General features: G+C 43.7%; 1 long non-coding RNA gene across 1 annotated transcript in view; it reads left to right on the top strand.

Annotated features, from left to right (window-relative positions):
* Positions 1 to 23,259, top strand: part of LOC132249165 (uncharacterized) — a 353,785-nt gene that overhangs the window by 229,030 nt on the left and 101,496 nt on the right. The window lies entirely within an intron of this gene.

Raw genomic sequence — 23,259 nt, 5'->3', positions numbered from 1 at the left:
AAAATTTATATGAAAAAGTTCAAAATGGGACTCCCTTAAAAGTACTATCACAATAGTAATTAGATATCTTATTTCTGCTGTGGCTCTCAATTGCAAATGATAGAGGTAAAACTAGTGTATAGGTTAGAATGAAGCCCTTTAAGCTAGAGTGATGGTTCCTTTTGGCATCGCTAAACCAATAACAGTGAATGCTAGGGAGGATAACAAATAGGGGATAGATCACTTTAGATATATACCCAGTTCAGTGCTCTCCCTTTAAAGTATTCTATCACTGTCAGAGACAGGATACTGGTCTAGATGGACCATTGGTCTTACCATTGTATAGCACTTCCTATGTTCTTATGTTCTTCAGTGCATTCCTGCTCATTCAGGCTGGGGTATAGATATGATGTGAGTCAAATTACCTCAATAGAGGTAAGATATGATGTGAGTCAAATTAGTTCACGGTGTGCTAGAAACTGGTATTCCTTAATCATGTTAGTTTGATGGGCTTTTGCCTTTATTTTTCTTTCCTTTTTCCTTTTTTGTAGACCCATAGAACATAAATAAGCAATTTTTCTCATAAAATTTAAACAAATTATTTCAGGGTTTTTCTTAAACTAAATTATATTATTCATCTTTTTTCTTTTAGATGATCTGTACTTTTTTTCTGGTTAACCTTTTTTCAGCCTCAATGTTCTCTTCAGCTAATAGCGCAACACGTAAGAAATAGCCTGGTCCAAATCAATTTCTCAGGATATTGTTAAACTTCAGGGATCAGGCCTATTTTGGTAAGGAAGTTCCTCTCTACTCAATTACAAGAAGCTTTGGGTTTTAGAGTTTAGCTGAACTAGTGAGAAGGTGGGATTATCCATCCATCCTTGTTGGAAGTTGGGTCAAAAAGCTTTAACTAATGGAGAGAAGATATTGTGAGAGAAAACTAATGAAGACAGTTTGGCAATTTGGTTATTTTCTATGGAGCCCAATGTCAGTTCCTTTATAATGCTTAGGAAGACTTTTCTTTTGGCTTCACCTTTCCCTGAAGGGATGCAAATCAACAAGTCTACGTAACTTGCTCTTAAGCAGAGATGTAGGGTTGGAAATTTGTAGCTGTTGATGTTGTAGCTGTAGATACTGTAGCTTTTATTGCAGGAGCTGTACAGCTGGGAGAGATGTTAGACAAGCTTTCAGGATTGAGTGTCGCCTTCAGGTCCGAGGAAGAACAAGTGTGTTATAAACTAAATACCAATTAAAACATGTCTTAACTCCATAGGTATAAGAAAATAGGCACTTAATGGGGTGGAGGCAGGCTTCTTAAGCAGAACAACCACATCATAATGAACCCCCATACGGTTGTGAGAAAAGTTCATTAAAATAAGATATTCACCATAATAACGTTAGACAATCTTCCTTAGAAGGATATTGGCTCCTGCTATTGGGATTGTTAAACATAGGGGAGGAGAAGATGATTATAAACTGTGTTTGTCATTATAAGATTATGCTATGCCATCTTTGCATGGATAATGAAAGGATTTTGTAAAGGAACACCTTAGATTGCTCTGTGCCATTTTGCACAACTCCTGTGATTGACTGATTATATTATTGTCATTTTATTATTATAAATTAATTGGTTTATTATTTATGTATATGAGTGCAAGTCAGGGCCCCAATCCAAGAGCTGCCAATACCAATCGAAAGACTGACTAAATTTCCTGTCAATGTCCTTATTAAATTTCAGGAATTTGCTAGTGAAAGCACAAAACATCTGCAGCAACCTGAAATAATGCATCTCATTAACCAAACAGTATAGTACCCAAACACCAACTCCAACTGCTCATCCCCACAGCGAGCTTGGCTTCATTCCAGTTTAAGACCACCCACAATATATCCAATCCCTAGAAAAGGGAATAACTATTTTTGAGTTTGATTATACAATCTGAAAAGTGGCTTAAGTCTGAGATGCATTGACTGCTTATTCATTTGAAATTTGGACCAGAACAGATTTTAGGTTTTTGACGAATACATTAAAAAATAAATAAATACAGTACTAGGCAGACATTATGGGAAATAGTTCTCTTAGAATTGCTATTCTTTTAAAATTTAGAAATTAAATATAGTTGTGAAAGAAGATTTTAACTTGCACTTCTTAGAGTGCAAACTCAGTGCAGTACTGTACCAGTTGCTCCATAATCACTTTGTTATGTAGTCTTAACCAATAATTTTGAGCAGTGCTGCCTACCTTTTCACACCACAGGTCAGATGAGAAGTGCTAGGTTGGTCTGCAGACTGGATCCAGCCCATGGACCTGATTCAGTGTGTGGGCCAGATGTAGCTAGGGCCCAATCTCAGCTGGCAAGAATGGCCTGGGGCCTGATCTTGGAATATGGCAATGGGCCCGCCCAGGGACCACTCCCTGCATGTGGCAATGGCCCACCTGAGACCCAATTCCACCACATAGGGACAATTTTAAAAATATATATTAAGTGGTTTTAAAATAAAAATATTGTGAAAAGATAATTTAAACGAGATGAAAATACCTTTCACTGCTACTGAGCACACCTGTTGGATTTAGAAAAACAGGACAATCCAAAATTAAAGCTGCAGATGGAAGTGGACATTTTGGATTACCTCATCTCATTATGTTTACTATTGGAGGGATTTCCTATCTGGAAGTAAGACCAAGAACCATGTGTTACAATAATTAGGAACAGTGAAAGCTTAGGCTGAATTTTCTTTCAGTTCTCATGCTCCTGTGAGTTTTCAATCACATACTTAATCTCACTTTACCATGGTTTTTTTATTATTTAATATTATTCATATAACTTTATTTTTTCCTTGCTGTTGTCATTTTAATTGTTGGTAATAATTTCAGTATGCAAATATTACATGGTATAGAACCAATTTATCCATGTTAATGTAAGAGTAGACCATGACCCATTTTATTTGCAGCGTGGTCAACTGGTATTCATTGGCAGCTTTCCTGAATATTTTTGATGAGGTCTTTAAGCACATGTAATACTGAAAACACATTCCCATTCAGTAGAACTCATATAAGACTTTAAGCCCAATATGGCAAATAGCTACTAAAAAAATTCCATAAACATTAAGCATATTTATGTCATAGCATTAAGCTTGGTCAATTTGAACCTTACTGTATTGTGGTATAAGAGGGATCTTGTTTGCTCTTATTTACTTTCTCAGTAGTAAATGCATTTTGGTTAACCACAATGGCAAACTTAGGCAAGACATTTATGTCAACAAATCGTTCTTCTCAACAAAGTAACATTCTTAGTTTCTAGGGCAGCAGACTGGATTCTGAGTAATAAGGTGTTTATAAGTCATGTTGTAAATCTGGAACTATAAACATGTCTACTTTTCTATTAAACCTGCTGCTGTGTTTGAGGCACAATAAGCTCTCTTTTCAATGTTATGGTGGCAAGCATGTTGGTTTTCCAGCTTTGATTGCTGTTGATTTAGCAGTTGCCAGAGCCTCCTGCCAAGCTCTTGACCTAAGTCATGCTCCCTGGTGATGTCATAATGCCGCTTAGAATTTAGTAATTGATGCTACCTGCTGAGAGGCGGTAAAAGGTTTCATACATCTCTTGTCTTGTTATAGACACTTTTGAGAACAACCTTAAGAAATCAGTACTTTTTGTGGCTGTGTTCTAATTAGTGACTTTTCGAGAATAAGTGCCACAAAGATTCAGAACCAGTAAAGTTTAATTGGAACTTTTCTTTCCAATTTTTAATATAGTCTTTCACACATAATCCAACAAATGTTAACAGTAGAATCATTCCTGGAATCATACTCAGAAGTACTTATTCCCATTGATTAGTCCTCGTTCACTCCTACCTCTGTGTCCAAAGAACAACTTGTATGAAAAAGAATTGCAGGGCTGGGCCCTGTAATTTATAAAATACTTAAGTGTATTAGAAGTAGGATATTGAACTGTTTTATACTTTGTCTTGGGTAGTTCAGATACCACCTGTCCTTAATTTGTTTTGATACATGTTTATGCTCCCGTTCTCCAAGCTGTTCTGTGAGGGTGGATTCCTGGTGATTTCAATGTTGATGCAGGGATCTGCCTACCTTTCTAGGCTCAGGGCTGTATATTAAGGTACAGGAAATAAATATCAGTATCTTAAGCCTGATAGCTTGGGTAAAAAAAAATGAGAGAAAGGAAGGATGCATGGCCATGGCTATATTCCTTCACATTTGATCTCACAGATCTAGCTATGTAACCAACCTGGATGAAAGGCTGAAAGCACTTATAGTTGTGCTTTTAATTAAGTGCACCACAGATTGACATAACAAGCAGAATTTTATTCCATCTAAGGATGAATGAAGGATGATACTGATCTAGGTTACATAAACTGAACAGACACCTTGAAGAGGCCCCAAATTTGGTTGGGTATTTTTATGAAAGTAAGCCATTAAACAACTTATTTCAGGAACATTTTCCATTTAATAATTTGGACATATACTCCTGGTTCATCAGTAAAAATACTCCTACATTTCCAACCCACAAATATTTATTTTTATTTTTCTTGTGATCCTTGTGCATCACATTTCTCATACATTCATGTTCATTGTTTCTCTAGACTGTCTGAACATTGTCATCCTCAAATATAAAGTTCCTACTTTCCCACTAACCCTATTTCTAAGAGAACTTCTTACTACCTATTCATTGTAGAATGATCAGATACAAGGAGGGCAAGTGACAGTGAGAACCAGCCTAACTGAACATTGAGAGTTAAATATTTGAACTTACAATTCTCTTGCAAACATAAGAGAGGAAGTGTGAGGAAGTACAGGTAGGATGAATGGACTATAAGATGGATAGAACGCTGGCTGGATTGTCGGGCTCAATGGGTAGTAATCAATGGCTCAATGTCTAGTTGGCAGCTAGTATCAAGTGGAGTGCCCCAGGGGTCGGTCCTGGTGCTGGTTTTGTTCAGTTTCTTAGTTAACGATCTGGAAAATGGGATGAAGTGTACCCTCAGTGGCAAGCTTGCAGATGACACCAAGCTGGGGCAGTAGGAGATATACTGGAGGGTAGGGCTAGGATTTTGAATGACCTAGACAAATTGGAAGATTGGGCCAAAAGGAATCTCATGAAGTTCAACAAAGACAATTGCAAAGTCCTGCACTTAGGACAGAACAATCCCATGCACCACTACAGGTTGGGGGCTGACTGGCTAAGCAGCAGCTCTGCAGAAAAGGACCTGGAGGTTACAGTGGACAATAAGTGGATATGAGTTAGCAGTGTGCCCTTGTTGCCAAGAAGGCTAACAACATATTGGGCTGCATTAGTAGGAGTATCGCCAGCAGATTGAGGGAAGCAATTATTTCACTCTATTGTGCACTGGTGCGGCCACATCTGGAGTAGTGTGTCCAGTTTTGGGCCCACACTATAGAAGGGTCGTGGACAAGTTAAAGAGAGTCCAGTGGAGGGCAACAAAAATGGTGAAGGAGCTAGGGCACATGACTTCTGAGGAGGCTGAGGGAACTAGGTTTATTTAGTCTGCAGAAGAGAAGACTGAGAGGGAATTTGATAGCATCCTTTAACTTTAACTACCTGAAGTGGGGTTTGAAAGAAGATGGAGCTAAACTGTTCTCAGTGGTGGCAGATGACAGAACAAGGAGAAATGGCCTTAAGTTGCAGCAAGGGAAGTTTAGGTTGGATATTAGGAAAAGCTTTCTCACTAGGAGGGTCGTGAAGCACTGGAACAGGTTACCCAGAGAGATGGTGGGATCTCCATCCATGGAGGTTTTTAAGACATGGGTAGACAAAGCCCTGGCTGGAATGGTCCAGTTGGGGATGTTCCTGATTTGAGCAGGGAGTTGGACTAAATGACCTCCTGGGGCACGTCTAGACAAACGTGGTTGTGTGGTGTGTGGCATTGCACTGCAGTGTGCAGCACTGCACAAACACATTTGCAGTGCCACATGGTGCATAGTCCAGTGTTCTCTGCACTGCCTGAGCGTGAGCTGTGCTGGGTTTTTTTCCATGGGTTTTTTTGACCCCTGGATATCCTGGGGTCAAAAAGCCCCATGAAAAATAAAAAATGGTGCAATGCACACTCAGACAGCACGCACTGCTGAAAAGTGGAGCCGGGCCACCCAGAGCCGTGTTGCAGCTCTTGGCTAGGCTCTGCACAGCAGAATCACCATGGCTGCAGCACTGGGAGGCCCCCCAGGACCCTAGAAAGCCCCCAGGACCCTAGGTAAGGCTGCCTTCCTTACCCCACCCAGGGCGATTTTCAGTGCACCAAAGCACGTGTGGCATGGGCGTTCCCCAGGGACTAGTAGTGGTGATGCAAGGTGTGCCACCACTACTGGTCCCTAGGGAACCAAACATCCACGCACTGGGAAAAATAACCTGAGAACAGCCAGGATTGAATCATTGTCTTAAGTTTCTTCTGAGAAAGTGAATGTCTGTACATGCTGTCTGTGGCCTAGTGTCATGCACTCAGCCAGGAGGGAGGGAGGGACTACCATATTCAGACCCCTGATCCTACTGCTGTTTAGTCTTCTTTATCCAGTGATAAATGATCCAATGATAAAACAGCAGTGGGAGCAGAGAATAGAACCAAGAGTCCTCTCTCTCCTAGAGGAGATGCCTCATCAGCCTGCAAAATCATGCTCTCCTCTGGACCTGTGACTTGCATTTAATTTTACCCAGTGGCCTAGGTCTAAGTATTTTCCTTCACCTCTTCCTCAGTCTTAGCTTCAAACAGTTGTTCAGTTTGGTCCTCCACCTGAGGAGCTAAGGATTTAGGCAGAGATAATGCTCCTCACAGACTGAATTTGGTTGCAACAGAGCTTAGGTGGGAGTGAAACAGCTCAGGGCAGCCTTCTAGTTCACTTTTGAATGTGTGCCAGATCTAGGTTTGGGAGATCATTTCAGACCAAAATGGAAGTGTATAAGGAAACAAGCTGCCTTAGCATTTTTTTTGGCTGCTGAGTAGCTTTGTGTACACTTGCGCTTCATGTAAATCTTATAAGTGAAGTACCTGAAGGGTAGGAGAGTGTAAGGGCTTTTTCTACACTCAGATTTTAAACAGTGATACTAGGCTTGAATTTAATCACATTTGTTCATGCTGAGCTGCTTTGTCTTAGCTAGAGTTTTCAAAGACTGAGTAAAGAACCACACGAAAAAGCTTGGCTGTGCTAACACATGCAGCTGATTGAAGAAAAGAATGAAATGATTACAAGAGACAAGAGATAATTCAGAGGAGAAGAAATTTTAAAACCTGTTAATTAATAGAGAACTTAATACTAAAATGTCAAATTAAATAAACTTATCAGCTTTCATGTAATTATTTGGGGTGGGGTTTCACTGGATGCAGCAAAATGCCTAAGGCCAGCCTCGACTATTTGTTAGTAATCAATATTCTTTATTGGAAAGCTGCTGGGACAATCACTATTTCACATGAAGGTATATTCCTGGGCTTGCCTTAACAAATCAAAACATTTCACTTGTTTTTTATGAGCAACACAGATGTTGTTTGGCAAAAATGTCAGGTGACTTCTGTGGAAAGCACCATAGATAACGCTTTGCAAAACACTGTAACTGCACAGCGGAAATGGATGAAGACCGTTTTTAGAAGAACAAAATTTCTTTCAAAGTTGTCTCTGCCAGGGAATGAGGGAAGATTAATTAAGTTTAGGGTCTCTGTGCTCAAGTGGCTTCACCTAGGAGATTTTAGTATATGGGAAAATACATTCCTTTGTATCCACTGGACAATTTTAGTTTATTCATTTGTGTTGCAAATATAGATCAAGAACTTAAAGGCTGATCCCATAATTTTTGGTCTGTGGGCATTTTTCTTGCCAGACTGGACCGTTTCCTTTTCCTTAACCTAAGAAGAGGGGCTTCTCCCCCACCCCCATGTTAAATGGCAGGGGGGAGCTCATCTTAGAATTGAGTAAATGCTCACTTCTAAGATGAGCTCCCCCCTGCCATTTAACATGGGGGGAAGCCCCTCATCTTAGAATCATGTACAAGAGTGGTGGGTGGCATGTGACTCACCATCCTCAAATCACTCTCACCATTCAATATGCTGCTCTGTGAACATCCTTTCACAGCATCTGATGAGGTGAACTCCAACTCATAAAAACTTATGCTAATATAGATCTCTAATTTATTTAGTTTGTAGGGTACTTGTACACATGGCAGTGTTTAATCCTCGCTAAATTAAACAGGTTTATTAAAATTGAAGCACTTTGTTTTAATTTGATACATCATTGTTTACAAGGGACAGGCTTTAAATCGAATTAAGCTCAGTGTGCAATTCGCAGTAAATTACAGCAGGGGGAGCCGCATATCTCTTTGATACTCAATTACAGCAGAGGGTGCCAGCAAACCAGTAATCCCCTCACTCCTGAAATGTACCCTCCAAGCTGTAGCTGCCTGCAGGGAGCCCCATGGCAAGGTGCAGTCACCTGCACAGTCATCCACCCCCTACCCTCCACATGGCCCTGGTATGGGTGCCCCCCTGTGCCTTGCTGTCCTTCAGAGCAAGTGGTCCCCTCCTGCCCACAGGACTCCCCAGGTCCAAACAGGTTAGGTCAAAAAAACTCCTCAGGTGCAAAGCAAGAGGCATCATATCAATTTAATTTATTTTTCAGTGTGCAGGCATGAACCCCCTCCCCATCCTCCTGGAAGCCCCCTGCTGGCCCCTCTGCCATCTTCTGTTGATTTGCTGCTAATTGCTCATATTCTGCCTTCAGCAGGCTCTTTCTGCCAGCTGCCTTGCCCCCTGGGCAGCGTGGGGCAGAGGAAGGCAGGGGTGTTAGGTGTGGCTGGGTGTTGTGTACCTACTATTCATAAAGCGGCAGCGCTATAGTTTCGTGGTGGGGTTCTCAGAAGTACTGGAGTACTGTGTCCAGTTGTGGGCCCCTCACTACAGAACGGATGTGCCAACCCTAATTTTCTATGATTTTATGTTGCACACAGCACCATGAAACATACAGTAGAGGAAGTACACAGCCGGGTGGCTGTTCAGCACACAGCACCACCAAAGTTCGCTAGGGGGGTCAGCTGAATAACTGTTGAATAGAATCTATCAGCATTATTACTGTACTGCTATTTACAATGTAATTCTTGCACAGCTCAGGAGGCAAAAACACTTGCAAAAGTTCTGGAGCCTGTCTGTCTTCTGTGCCAACTTTTACAAGCAACTAAACTACAGGGTCGGGGAGGTGTGGGGGGAGAGACTTCCCTTGGCCAGGTCACCCCAAGAACCTTTCAGCCAGCTGCAGCTTGAATACTCCCCCACCTAGAACCAGAGATGTGGGGCAGAAAATTTTCAGTGCTTTATTTTTCCATGGAAAATTTTCTGCTCTACATCTCTAGTTCTGAATCAGATTTGCCTCAATCTGATTCTGAAATGGAATTAATAAGTAGTGCAAGTGATTCTACAGATAGTGACAGTGAAACTGGAGGTGCCACAATGACCTCAGTGGAAGAGAGTTAAACTTGGCTGAAGTAGATGAGTGGACAACCACGGCATATCATGCGCAGCGCTTTGGGTGTGCTAAAATTAGTGTGTTGAGTTTTCAGTGCTTTCGGGTTTTTTTAATTTTAATTTTAACAAACAAAGTAAGGGAAGTACATGCTATTGTTCTTGTGTATTGTCTTTAAATTTTTACAAGTATTCCAATAAAAATAATTTCTTTCCACATAAAGCTTTGAATTTATTTGAATATAACATTTAAACCACATTAAATGTGCTGCATTTAATTTTTTTCCTAATCAAATATTTCAGTTCAAATACTTGTGGCCATTGGGACATAAATTAATATGGGGTACTTTTTAGTGTTGTTTACTAAATATAAGTCAAATAAACATGCTAAATCAGATCATGCTCTATTTAGGGCATTGGAAAATTTTCCAATTCAAAATTTTCCGGAAAACACACATCTTTGTGCCAGAATCCCATTAAATCTCTGACCACTTTTACGCAAAAGCGACTAGCGGGGTTCTGAGAACCCCATCATGAGACTACAATGCTGCTGCTTTCTGAATAGTGGGTACAAAACACCTGGCCCTGCCCAGCACCCCTGGCTTCCCCCACCCTGCGCTGCTCAGAGGAGAAGGCAGCTGGCTGAAGGAGCTGGCAGAGGGACCAGCAGGGGGGCAGGAAAAACCAGTAGAACCAGTAATTCTGGTAAAAAACTGCAGGTGGGCTTGAGGGGAGGGATGCCTGCACACTGAAAAATAAATTAGTTTAATATGATGCTTCTCACTTTGGACCTGGAGAGTTGTTTGGACCTACCCTGTTTGCATGTGGAAAGTCCTGTGAGCAGAGGGGGTCATTTGCTCTAAGGGGCAAATGAAAGTGCTCCAGGGCGCACCCATAAGGCGGCCAAGCAATTCTTAATTCCCTGATGGAACCAGGGGCAGATCATGGGGTGACGGTGCTGCTGTCAAGTAGCGCACCCCTTGGGGAGCCATGGGCAGCAAAGCAAGGCACAGGGAGGGGCAGCAATGCCAGGCAAGGGCACATGGGGTGTGGGGGAATAGCCCTATGAGCACAAGGGGGAGATTTGCAGTGAAGGGCAAATGAAAGCATTCCAGAACGCCCTCCATTACACTCCCAAGTGGCTTTTCATTTCTTGATGAAACCAGGGGTGGATAATGGGGTGACATGCATGGGTCCGACTGACCAGGCTGATAGTGCCATTTTGGAATGATGACTGGGCTGCTACACCCTGGTGTCCAAAAATACACATTGCACACAAATACGTAAAAAATGCAGGTATCCTCTTTCTCTCCCATCTGCAAATCACAGTGACATTTGGTGCAAAAAGGGGCTCACTACCCAAAAAATGCAGCGGCATCTGGTGGACAAAGGGGCTCATTACATGTCATTTAGTGACTGTACATGTCCGTGTCCATGTCCATGTATATGTGACAGATCAATGGATGCATCGTTTCAATCTGTGTCAATGCAAACTAAAATACATTAGCATGTGTTTTACTTTGAATTGCATAAAGGACATTTAAATTTAAAAAAAAATCCCATATGTGTAAAATATAATGCAGTTAAATCGCAAAAAAGGGCAATTTTTATCATGTGTACAAGTGCCTTTAAGGTACAAATCTATAAGTGGCAAGCCTTCTGCTTGACTTCAGACTAACTTGACTAACTATGTCTCTTAGCTTAAGGGAATGCATACATTTGGAAGTTCAAAGAGAGTTTCCAAAGGGGAGCTACTGATCAGTAGTGTGCAGGAGCTGTTACCGTTCTGTGTGAACAAGCTGGAGGAGGTACAACAGTGGCAAAACTGCTCCAGCTTTAACCCTGGCTATAGCAGTGTCAAAGTTGGAGTTGTTTTGCTACTTTTGTATCATTCCCAGGTTGTCCTCGCATAGTTGTTAGACTAGGGCTGTGTAACTTCTAAGCCGCTGAGAGCTACATGCCAGGCAGGTTGCACAGGCATTCCCCACATGCTGTGCATGTGAACAGTGACCTCCTAGCCTCCTGTTGCACTGTGCATGTGGTCTCCCCCAGCACCACGGGCTGTGCCTCCCTGCCCCTCCATTGGGTGGGAGCAGGAAGTGCAAATTGGAGGAGGGCACGGGCCCAGAGACCCTGTTGCTGCTGCAGTTGGAGTGGTGAGGGGAGTAGTGGCATGGGGGGGTGGGGAGGGTGCGGTGGGGCACGGTGCAGGGCAGGGCAGGGCAGGCGGGGGGGGGCACAGTAAATCTTGGGGTGCTAAAAAATGATCTTTGCCATGAAAAGGTTGGAGACCACTGCTTTACATATAAGTCTGCTGATTCTGCTACGTACTGTATTTACCCAAATTCAAGACAACCTTGAATTTAGATGACCCCCCCCCAGTAATTAGATTCTATATAATCTTCTAATCGAGTAGGTATATATTGCTAGTGGATTACATAAACATGTATGAGGTAGCAGGGGAGCATGCAGCTTCAGGTTTCTTAGCCTGTATTCTTGGCTCTGGGTGTGAATTGCAGTCATATGTAACAGCACCCCTGGTGGGGCCATGTGGGGATAGTGACCTCTGGACCTAAGGAATTAGACCTCCACTCCTTGACCTAAGGAATTAGATCTTTTGGCATAGAAGTGGCAGCACAGTTGTGCACCTTGATATATGATTTTAGCCAATGATACAAAGTCATATTTTGTGTGTGTGAGTTGCCTTTTGTCCTGTTTTTTCCTGGAAGATTGGTAGAATAGGTAAGTGTTGACTGTGCTGTATGAAAGAACTGGGTTCTTGTGCAAGATCTTAATTATTCCCAGTTTATGAAAGCTGGGCACTTAGTAAGTTTTGTGAAGGGCACAGAAACATTGACAGCACTAAGTGGAGGAGCTAGGAGCTGGATGCTTTAAACTTCCCTAAGGTACACGATGTCTTTCTCCCTGTCCCACATTGGTTTATCTTCTAAAATTGCCTGAAAACGCAGCTATTTGCATCATTGTAAGAGTACTTACAGCAGGAACCAGAATTGTGTTGTTCGCAATAAATTTGTGAGAGCATTTGTGGAAACTGCACAAAAGCCCTCAAACAGGGGAAAAAGAAATGTGTTTAAAAAAGCAAATTAATCTTGAAGAGACATACCCCAGCAGTAACACATATAACCAGTACTATAACATACTAGAAATATAGCATAGATAATACAAAGGGCATGTTTTAAGCAAGGAGGTAGAATCGTAGGAAAGTAGATGACCTCCTGAAGTCCTTCCAGCTCCTATTTTGCTATTTCTCTAATGTTTTCATGTTTGAATGTACTTACCTGAAAAAAAATCCTTGGCAATTTTTTAAGATCACATATGCTTGTCTTAAGATTGACATTCAACATATATATTTTGCTATAAGGAGAAGTGATAATCAAAATGTACTAAAGGTGAATTCAGAAAAACGCTTGGTAGTTAAGTTTGGCATTGGCCTACATCATGTGTGGTGTCAGACTCATCTAGAGTATAATGGACCCTTTACAATCTAAAAATTTATCGAGTTTAATGACAGTCTGAATTACGTTTCAGATCTTGAAACCATGATTCACTTGTCATTAAGCTTTCGCTCAGCCACTATATTCATTGACTTCAAGGAATACGGACTAAGAGGTTCATGCTATTTCACTCCAGTATGCTTGGAGTGGAATGCTACTAATCTGGGTGGAATGCATCAGGTGTGAAGTGCTGAATACCTACTGGATTATCACCTTATTTCCCCCCTGGCAAAGCAGTGCAGTAGAGAGGAGGTTACCAGTACCTTATAGGACAGGGAGCCAGGACTCCCTGACTCTTAGTCTTGCTGTAGTCAGTGTCCATAAGGAGTGAAAATATAACTTTCTGTTTCTCCCAGAGCTTGAAGTTCCCCTTCTTTGTCTTCTTCCTGAAGTAAGGGAGAGCTTTTGCTAAGGTCTTTGCAACTGAGAGAAATGAAATGTGATGAGAGTTTTATATTCTTATTAAACAAGTATCAACCAAAATAACCTGTGACTCAAAAATGGAAATGGATTTAATTAAGTGTACCTACTGTGCTGTATAAATCAGCAAACAGGTTCTGGAGAGCAGTGGAGACATAGGGAAGAAGATGTCTTTTGCTTAAGGCAGAGAACTTTGAAAGAGATCCATATTCTCTTCTGGATTATAGGTGCATAACAATAGAAGTAATGACTGAAATGTTTTCCAAGTGAAATGCCCAGCTCCAGCAATGATGGAAACCCCATGAGTTGGCAGGGATCTGGCAGGGCAGGGGGTAAACCCCACTGAAGGTCTGCCAGGGATGGAGGTCCCAGCAGATGAGGCAGAGTGTATACCCCCACCAGCAGGAAGTTGGAGTGGAACCCATCTGCTATCCTTCCCTCTTCCACCCAGATGTAACAAAAAATGAAACACTCCCAAATAGTGCTTCAAGATGTGCTATTTAGGAGTGTTTTAGATCCTTTTAGAACCTTTTAAAGGACGTGTCCATGGATATAGCTGCCCACTGGAAATGTTTCCAAGGTATTTGAAATGTTATAATTGTTACAGGTGTCCACAACCCTGTTAAATATGTCCTATGTGACTGTGAGTAAATCGCACATGTAAAGTTAGACAGCTATGTTCACAGTTGAACAGCTGGAAAAGTAGGGTGCAATCCCTATTGATTTCAGCATTGTGATAAGTGATCTAGAAACATAAGAAATAGAATCATAGGAAAATAGAGCTGGAAGAGACCTCAGGAGGTCTGCTAAAGGCAGGAACATCCCTGACTAAATTGTACCAGCCAAATTTCTTTTTCCTGTTCTTGAAAATTTCTAGGGATGAAGATTCCATAACCTCTCTGGGTAGCCTGTTCCAAGGATTAATTACCCCCACAGTGAGAGGTGCCTTAAAATAGACGTAGCATCCTAATGGTAGCTGTGCATTTCTGAAAATGTTGGCCTTAACCATTGTGTTCCTCACTTCCCTCATTTCTAACATGGGAACAGTTATACCTCCCTTCCTTGCAGGATGTTCTGGGAAGAATTCCTGTGTGTAAGCCATAAATATATCTATGGCAATCAGTTAACTGGCCAAATAAGACACTGCTATTGGACACCAATTCAAGGAAAATTTCTTTGCATATTCTTAGCAATGTTCTCCTTTCAAGAGGACTGCATCTGTCAGTACTTCTTCCCTACAATGCTACACTGGCACAATGGAATGGTATTTCCATTTGCTTGGAAATTAAGTTGGCAACTGTCACAGAATAAAGATGCTTACCTGTCTGAACCAATCCCAGTTTTGTCATAGCATTGGGTGTTGCTGCATTTGGAAACATCCCAAATGTTATGTTTTGTTACTGACAACATAATTGTTGCATAGTGATTAGAATCTGGCATAACAATCTATCTCTGGGATTACTTTTATTGTTAATACTTTGCATGAACATTTCATAACTTAGGATCACAAAATGGCAAGCTAAATTAATTTGCAGGCATGAATGGACCTGAAGAGCTGAAACCTGACCACATTTTCCAGCTGGTTACCAGTTCTTAGTAATGCTTTCTTGTGACAGCACATGCATTTCTTTTCAAAACAGTCAAGTTATATCACTAGCTCCACTAAAATATAAATGAACCTGGATGGTGATAGTTCATTTTGTGCTTTATTTAGAAAGAATCCCCTCCTGGCCATTAGCCCCTTGAAATATCAAAATATCTTTTTTCCAATTGTATAACTTGTTCTTCAACCACCTCCATGCCAAAAGCGCTGCACTGCCTGGGACCAGCTTTCTTCTGTGTCAATTATTGTTGTTCCTGCCAAAGTCTTGGGATCATTGGCAGCAGGAAGCTGTTCTCAGGGCTCAGGAGTGTATCTCTTGGCTATTTATCACCCCCCTTTACCTGAGAGTTATAGATTTCATATTTTCTGTCTTACAGAGCTTCTTTTAGGGCTGTACTGAAATGATCAGGTGGGACCTGATGGCCTTTAGGTGAGAGAAGCAGTCAGTAAAGGTCAGTGTAGTGACTGCTTAACAACCAGGAGACAGCCTGTATGTAAGACAGGGGTGGGCAGTTATTCTGGGAGGAGGGCCACTGACCCAGTTTTGGCAAGCTGCTGAGGGCCATGTGGGTAGCCCTGCCCCTTGACAGGTACCCCATCCCCTGATCACCATCTCAGGTCCAATGTCCCAATGTGTTGGGACCAATGTCGCAGGGCTAGCACCGGTGGGGCCCAGAGCAGGGCACAGGTTGGCAGGAGTCTGTGGAGCCAGGCTGGGCTGCACCAGCAGGGAGAGAGGGGAGCTGGCCCAGCTCCATAGAGCCCCTGCCGGCTGGGACCCTGTACTCCTGCTGCCCTGCTCTGGGCCCTGTTAGTGCTGGCCCCGGGACACCGATGTGGGCCCTGTGGCTCCCACACCCACTCACTCCCAGTGTCCCCTAGCCCCGCGGTACAGGCGGGGGGCAGCCACACAGCCCTGACCCCCTGCTCGCCAGCAGGGAAGGAGCTGGTGCTGAGCATGGGGAAAAGCGGCCCCTCACCTGCCCTGTGGCTGGCGCTCCCTGCTGCAGCTGCTCACAGCCTGCGCAGGGCTGTCCTGAGCAGGCACAGGCAGCCCCACACAGGCTGCGAATGGCTGCAGCATGGGGCGCAGCCATGGGGCGGGCGTGGAGCCTCTTTTCCCCTGCACTCAGCACCAGCTTGTAACCCACCACTGTTGCCAGCCTGCACTCGTGTGCTGGGCAGCACAGAGGGAGTGGTGGTAGCCTCACTGCAGACTACCACAGCATGAGCTCCGGGCGGGCAGCAGCAGCAAATGCTGCCCAGTGTGGCAAACAAGGGGACTTTAGCTGCTGTTGCTGCAGCACATCCCCGATGGGCGAGCCCAGAGCCGGCATACGGCCGGGTTATAAGCTGGTGCTGAGCGTGGGGAAAAGCAGCCCCTCTCCTGCTGTGTGACCAACCCAGCACTCGCAGCCTGTGTGGGGCTGCCTGTGCCTGCTCAGGACAGCCCTGCACAGGCTGTGAGCAGCTGTAGCAGGGAGCGCAGGCCACGGGGCAGGGGAGTGGCCGCTTTTCCCCATGCTCAGCACCACCTCCTTCCCTGCCCTTCTCTCCCCCCACCCCCCCTTACCTGAGCTTCCTGCGGCGGGGCAGCCATGTGGTCCCAGGCCAGAAGCCCCTCTTGGGGCTTCCGGCTGGGGGGGTGGGGCTGGGGGGGGCCCTGCTGTTGCAGGAGCTCTCCAGGGCTTCCCCTGGGTCCTACTGCCCCTGGATCCTGTCATGTTTTACAGGACCCAAGGACAAATGCATTTTAATTTTCAAATTTTTTTTAGGAGCCCTGTGGGCTGGATAGAATGGCCTCCGGCCCGCGGACCATATTTTGCCCACAAAATATGATGTAAGAAGAGGAAGAAGTTTGGATCATGAGGTGTATATGTGTTGTGAAGCATGTGGAGCCCAGAGTTTATGGTGGAACAGAGAAGAGTCATATGGGGAAACATAAATGCTGGTAATCACCAAATCTAGGGATAGCTGCTGTAATTTCTTTTCCTTGGGTACAGTGATGTCAGGGTTTGCCATGAACAGGGAGGAATGGACCTATGTGTTTCAGCACTATGGCATTACATCCACATCTACTTACTGGCCACATGATAAAAAGTATGCAGCCAGTGGCTCCAGTCCTGAAAACTCTTATGTACAAGGTATTTTACCTAGGAGAAGTCCCATGGATTCTGTTCAGGAGAACAGCACAGAAAGTGCAGAAAAAACAGCAAGACAGAGCAAAGGTGCCTTTAAGCCATTTTTGTGCATTGAGGTCTCAGGTTTGCTGTTAAGGCTGGCATAGCTTTTGCACAGCTTCCTATGGGCTTCTCTGTAGTCCAGAATAGATGGCACAGAGCATTCCAGCAATACTTCCTCCTAAGCCTCATCTATCCCTGGCACATTTCAACTTCAGAGTTGTATATATTTATCTGTTGCAGCTTTTCTACTGGAAAAAATTCTTAAAACACCCTAGTACTACAGGGAGTGGGATGAGCCACAGCAGTAAGCTCTGTGTCTTTGTGTTTGCTGGACTGGACCTTTTTTGTGTTCAAATGGGCTGATAATGACAGTCCTCCCCATTGGCAGTAGCAGCAGGCTTCGTGTTGGACAATGTGGTTTGTTGCAGAGCACATGAGCAAACCAGTTTCTTTGTGATTATTTATGCAAAAAAGTGCTGGCTTTCTGGTCACCAAAATTTGCCTCATTTTTTTCTTGCAAGACGATAAATATTTTAAAAGTCAATATGGGGGGAAATCATCTCTCTCTCTCTCTCTCTCTCTGTCTTGTTTTTATTTTTGCAGTCCTACAAAAAATGATCTGGTCCCCTGTCTGCTGGGACTGGTCACATTCATGTACCTTTAGGAATTAGTAGGCTATGCAGTCAAAGCAGAAACAAAAGCTAGAGCTTAACAGGTACACAGTCCTCTTGGTCTCACCTGTGTTTTCATCTGACACAACTACTTTTCAATAATAGCAGCTGCCACCACCACCACTCACTTTGTGCTTTACAGCAAACTATTCTGACAGCAGTCACTGGGAGCATTTATATGGTGTAGAAATTGTCTGTCCTGCCAGCATATCGAAAAACAAACAGTGGAAGAAATTCTTTCTTTTTTTGTTCCTCCAGAATCCACAAAATTAGAGCTGGTGGAATGGTAAAAAACAAAACAAAAACCACATGTTTTAAGTATCTTCATGGAAGTACCATTCCAGGTCAGTTTGCTGTTGCTGGTGGAGAGTTGCATAGTTAGGATTTGGACAGCTATTACATATTTCTGAAAATGCTAATGAATTCTGAAAATGCCACAGTTTGTAGCACAATGTTTGATTGCTGAAATGCATTATTCCCTATTATTGGGTTTTAAAATGTTTGTCACCCAGTCAAAGGACAGAAAATGTCATGTGCAAGGTTATCTCCTTTCTTCTCCATGCCTAACTCCACTTCACAGGCTACATGTAGCCAGGGGATCCAAAGTAGGGTTGGCAGCATGGTCACACCTCACTTTGGCCTGGCCACATATGAGGTCTCAGTGGGGGTAGAGGGGTCTTCCCAGAACCCCTGTTGTTGTGCAGCTCTGGGGCCCAGAGGGCGAGCACTGTCACTTTTCCTTTGCAGATGAATTCAGGGAGGCGAGGGAAAGGGAAGAGGGGGAAGGCAAACAGCAGCAGTGCTAACCCCATGGGCTCCAGAGCCACATGAAAGGAGGGCCTGTAGACAGACCCCACTCTGAATAACTGGTGTACTCAGAGCTCACACCTCACATGGCAGTGAGCTCAGGCTCACTAGGCAGTCAGCTCTGAGCTTATTGGACATGTGCAGCCAAAGTGTTGGGGGGTGTACCCCCTAGCCCCATTCCTGGATCTCCCACTGCATGTACTAGTGCTGGAACATGGAAACTGTGGAAGGAAAAGGCCGTAAAGGCCCACTACTCCCTCCCTTGTCCAGAAGTGCAGGGAGTGTGTGAAGCATTGCCTTTGCTTCCCCTCTCTCCCAACTCCTCCATGAGCACAGTGGCAACTGGAACTGATCCAATGAACTGGGGAAATTCTGCTATTGGACTGGTATGGAACAAGGAGGAAACAAGAGTCATAATGTCTTCTCCAAAGTGGTACAACTATGGTGACAGGTTAGAGTTGCTGGTTTGATGTGGCTCAGCAGGCTAACCAGCCCACTAAACAGTAAATATGTGCAGAGGAACAGCTTGGGCTCTCAGAATTAGCCATCATAGCATTTGGCAATCACTTAAAAATGATGGATCCATCCAGGGAAATTGAAGATTAGTTTCTGATTCTTCGCTGACCTTAATAACTATTGTTTGTAACAAATAGTGCAGCCAGCTCTGAAGAGGAAAATTATACATGTCCATCACAACTTTGTCCTCAACATTTGTGCCAGGGAATGTTCTAGCTTTCAAAAGCCAGCACTGCTTTTATTTATGTATAAGAAAAGGCATACATGGTGATAAGTATATGTTTATCTTCCTGCCAGTGGCTCCAATGTGGAACCTTTCAGCTTTATGTCTGCCTCCTGTACAAGCTGAACCAACCCTCAGTCCCACATTTCCCACTCAATTTACCTTTTGGTGTAGATGTGAGAGCTTGAACTCCACCATAAAGGCAAAGGGAATTGAGTCATGAAACACCAGGTTCCGCCCTTATCCAAAGCTTAGCTACCGAACTCTAGTATGCGTCAGTATTTACCCCTAAGGCAAGAGGAGGTGGTAGCCAGAGGAGAAGAAACCAATTATAAACATAGATGTTTTTACAATATTATTTAGTGCTGTAATGACTAATAACAGAAAAAGCAGATGTGAGACATACTATTTGAATGCTTTGCTTGAATACACCTTTATATGTACCATGTCAAGGTATATTGATGGTTTTCAAATAAACACCAATGCAACAGTTAAATAACAGCCTTGGGAAGCATCAAAATAGCACCAAGGGAGACAGATTTGTGTGTTAACTTGCCTAAAGGAGTAGCTTTCTTTTGTACCCAGTGAGCAAGGTCAGTATATTAAGTCTCACATAAGGATCTGGGATATACATATCATACTGTTTATCTCAGTACCACAGTGATGTGATGATGTTCCTGTTCAAGCTAAGTTCAACAGGTATGTGTGTTGTATGAGGTATCCATGTAACAAGTCTCCATGTCAGGCCATCATGGATAAGGTTATATGTTACATTGTAAGTCCTTATTTGTATTGACAGAAGATAGCTATGTGATAGATGTGCAGTATCCATGTGAAATGGTTATGATAATCTTTGCTTATTTACCAGAGGACTGGTATCTACTTCATCAAAAACATGGCTGCTAATAGCTCTAATTTCCTACCCTGCTGGCAGTTTCAGCCAAAATGCCACAGATTAAAGGAGTACATTGGGTCAGATTCTCCACTCAGTACTTCTGTCCTTTGTGGGCGAAGACGACCGCATCCAGTGTGGGGAGGAGAGGGAAGAAGAGAGAAAAGAAGTGGGAAAGAAAAAGGGAAGGAGAAAAGAGAAAAGGAAAAAGGAGAAAAAGGGTAAAGGGAAGAAAACAAGGGGGGTGGGGTGGAGGCTAGGTCACATGAGTATGTATGTGACTTTTAAGTCCAATCTTTGCTTTGCATATTTTGCTGCAGCAGGGGCAGGAAAACAATGAGGACTGGGTACGGGAGGTTTTTGTTTTCCTGGCCACGCTTTTCTTCATTGCTTCTGCCATGCATTGCTGTTCAAAGGCCAGTTCTCCATTCTGGATTTGGGACCTCCAGGATGGACAGTTGCAAGCAATTTGCTCCCATGACTCTGGGTTGATGCTGAATCCACTCAGTAACACTGGTATAAATCCATTAATATTAATTATAATGACTACACTGAAACCAGAACTGGAAATATGTTTGTCAATCACAAAGTTGTAGGGTTGGAAAAGACCTTAAGGGTCCTGTAGTTCAAGCCCCTGCACAGATGTAGGAGTTGCTGTTTCTAAGCTACCCCAGACAGATGCCAATCTTACCTCCTTCTCAAAAACCTCTAAAGAAAGAGATATAAACTTTTCCCTCAACAGCTTGTTCTGTTGTCTTACTGTTCTTCCAGTTAGGAACTTTTACCTGAGATTTGACCTAAATCTGCTTATTGTATTTTAAACCCATTGTCATGTGTCTTTCCCAGTGTGGAAAGAGAATAATTTGGTTTACTTTTAGTTGTCCTTTTGTTCAGACAATTAGGTATTCACTGAATTGTAATGCTTTCCCACCTAATTTATTAGCATGGCATGGGGGACCATGTTGAAAACCTTACTGAAGTTTAGTTATGTTCATTGCATTAACCTTATTCACCAAACTGGTTACCCTGAAAAAAAAAATGAAATCAAGTTGGCTTTCCATTATTTTTTTGTTCTGTGTTGGACTCCAGTGATTATTCCTACATCCTTTATGTAGCAGCATTAAAAAAAAATGGGCCCACCTGAAAGAATGGGAAGGGCTGCCCTGCAGAGAGGCAGAGTTTGTCCCAGGGGGGACACTGTAGGCTCTGAGGGCAAGTGAAACTGTTTGGAGGCAGCCCTGGTGGAAGTGGGAGGGGTGACGTAACCTCAGCAAAGTTTTAGCAAAAGCCCAGGAAAGGCCCTGGCCTGGGATTGGCTGAGAGGCTTGGATAAAAGGGGGGAGCAGTTTACCGCCCGGGGGGGGGGAACAAGAGAGAGAGAGAAGGGCTGAGGGGCAGGCTGGAGACCGGAGAGAGTCTCAGTACAGTGGTCCCTCGGAGAGCCCCTGGCAGAGCCCTGCAGAAGCAGCAGCAGAGGCTGCACTGGGAGCGATACAGTATCCAGTTCTTCTCTCTGGCCTAGGAGCCCTGCGGCAGCAGAACCAGAGAGGGGCTGCTTGTGTGGAGGCTCCGAGCCTGGGAAGACCTGCCTGCAGCCCGGTGTGGCTGGGTGAGCACAGTAGAGCCAGAGGGAGACTGCTGGAGACTGCCCTGTTTTCCCTGGTGGGTGAGGGGCCCCGGGGAAGGCAATGCCGAGGGAGGGGCTGCGTTTGCTGGGGCTGTGAGGCTGTGTGGGTCAGGATAGCTGCTACAGCCTGCAGCCCAGCCACTGCTCCCTGCTGAGCCAGGGAAGTGGGGTCAGAGGCAGGGGGGAGGCTGTCTTCAAGGGCTGCAGAGGAGGAGCTGCCGCCTGCTGCCCGGAGACCTCTGGAGCACGGAGAGGGACACCAGCACCAGGGAGCGCCCACAGACCCTGTGCAGGGACACAGACAGTTCCGCTCCCTGAGACACCCCGCTAGGGGCAGTGCACACAGGATCCCCAGTACACCGTGTGTAAGTGAGAGACTGTGTAAATAAGTTCTTGAGGGTTTATTAGTTGGTATATCAATGTGTTTATTTATTGGTTACTTGTTATTTTGTAAACAATTAAATCTTGTGAATGGTTTTATAACTGTCTGCGAGGGTGCTTGATTGTAAGGGGAGGCTCTCTGCTTGGGGACTCTGCAGCAGCTTCCCAGGGGGACTGGGCAGGGCTACTGGTTACTGGGTACCCCAGGATCCCACTATTAAGGTGAGGGCGTGTGTAGTGTCATGCCCAGGGTTACATTTAGATATTTACAATTTGACTATTTTATAACCTGCTCTAATAACTTTCCAAGATGGTTCCTCCTCTTTTCTCTATAGAAACTCCTGGTTCCTCTTGTCTCTGTTAGCCCACTATGTTAGCCCTTCTCCAGGCCTTCAAGCTGCTGCCTGTCAATTAGGAGTTTGCCAATCTTACTACTAGTAGCTCCAAGATTTTTTCAGTTAATTTTTTCAGCACTAGGAGGTGATTCCATGATGCCCGGATAATTAAAATTAATTCAGATCCATCAGATTTGTCAAATTAATCTAATCTAATTTGTTCAGGAGCAGTCAACATGGATTTGTCAAGAACAAGTCAAGTCAAGTTTGAACAACTTGATTTCTTCTGCCACAAGGTGATAGGCTTTGTGGATTGGGGGAGATCTTTTGACCCTGTCTCCATGGTCTTCTCTTTAGCAAACAATCTAAATATAATCTAGATGATAGCACTACATGGGGGATATATAACCAGCCAGATTATGTGCCATAGACACTGGATCCAGCATGCAGAGGGGGTCCTGGACTGCACATAACTGATAAATTATTATCTATAAGGAAGCCAAGAAAAACCTGGCAAAAATGTTGATTGTCATGGTGGTAGAAAGTTATGATATCATTCACCAGAGATGCCTGCAAACATTTAAATAGAGATGGGCAAAATAGTTATAGAAAAGTATGACCATTTGTTCCAGATTC

This window comes from Alligator mississippiensis, chromosome 3 (genome assembly GCF_030867095.1).
Source record: "Alligator mississippiensis isolate rAllMis1 chromosome 3, rAllMis1, whole genome shotgun sequence".
Classification (NCBI taxonomy): Eukaryota; Metazoa; Chordata; order Crocodylia; family Alligatoridae; genus Alligator; species Alligator mississippiensis.
Note: the sequence above shows the minus strand (reverse complement) of the source record. Positions and strands in the feature narration are given on the sequence as shown.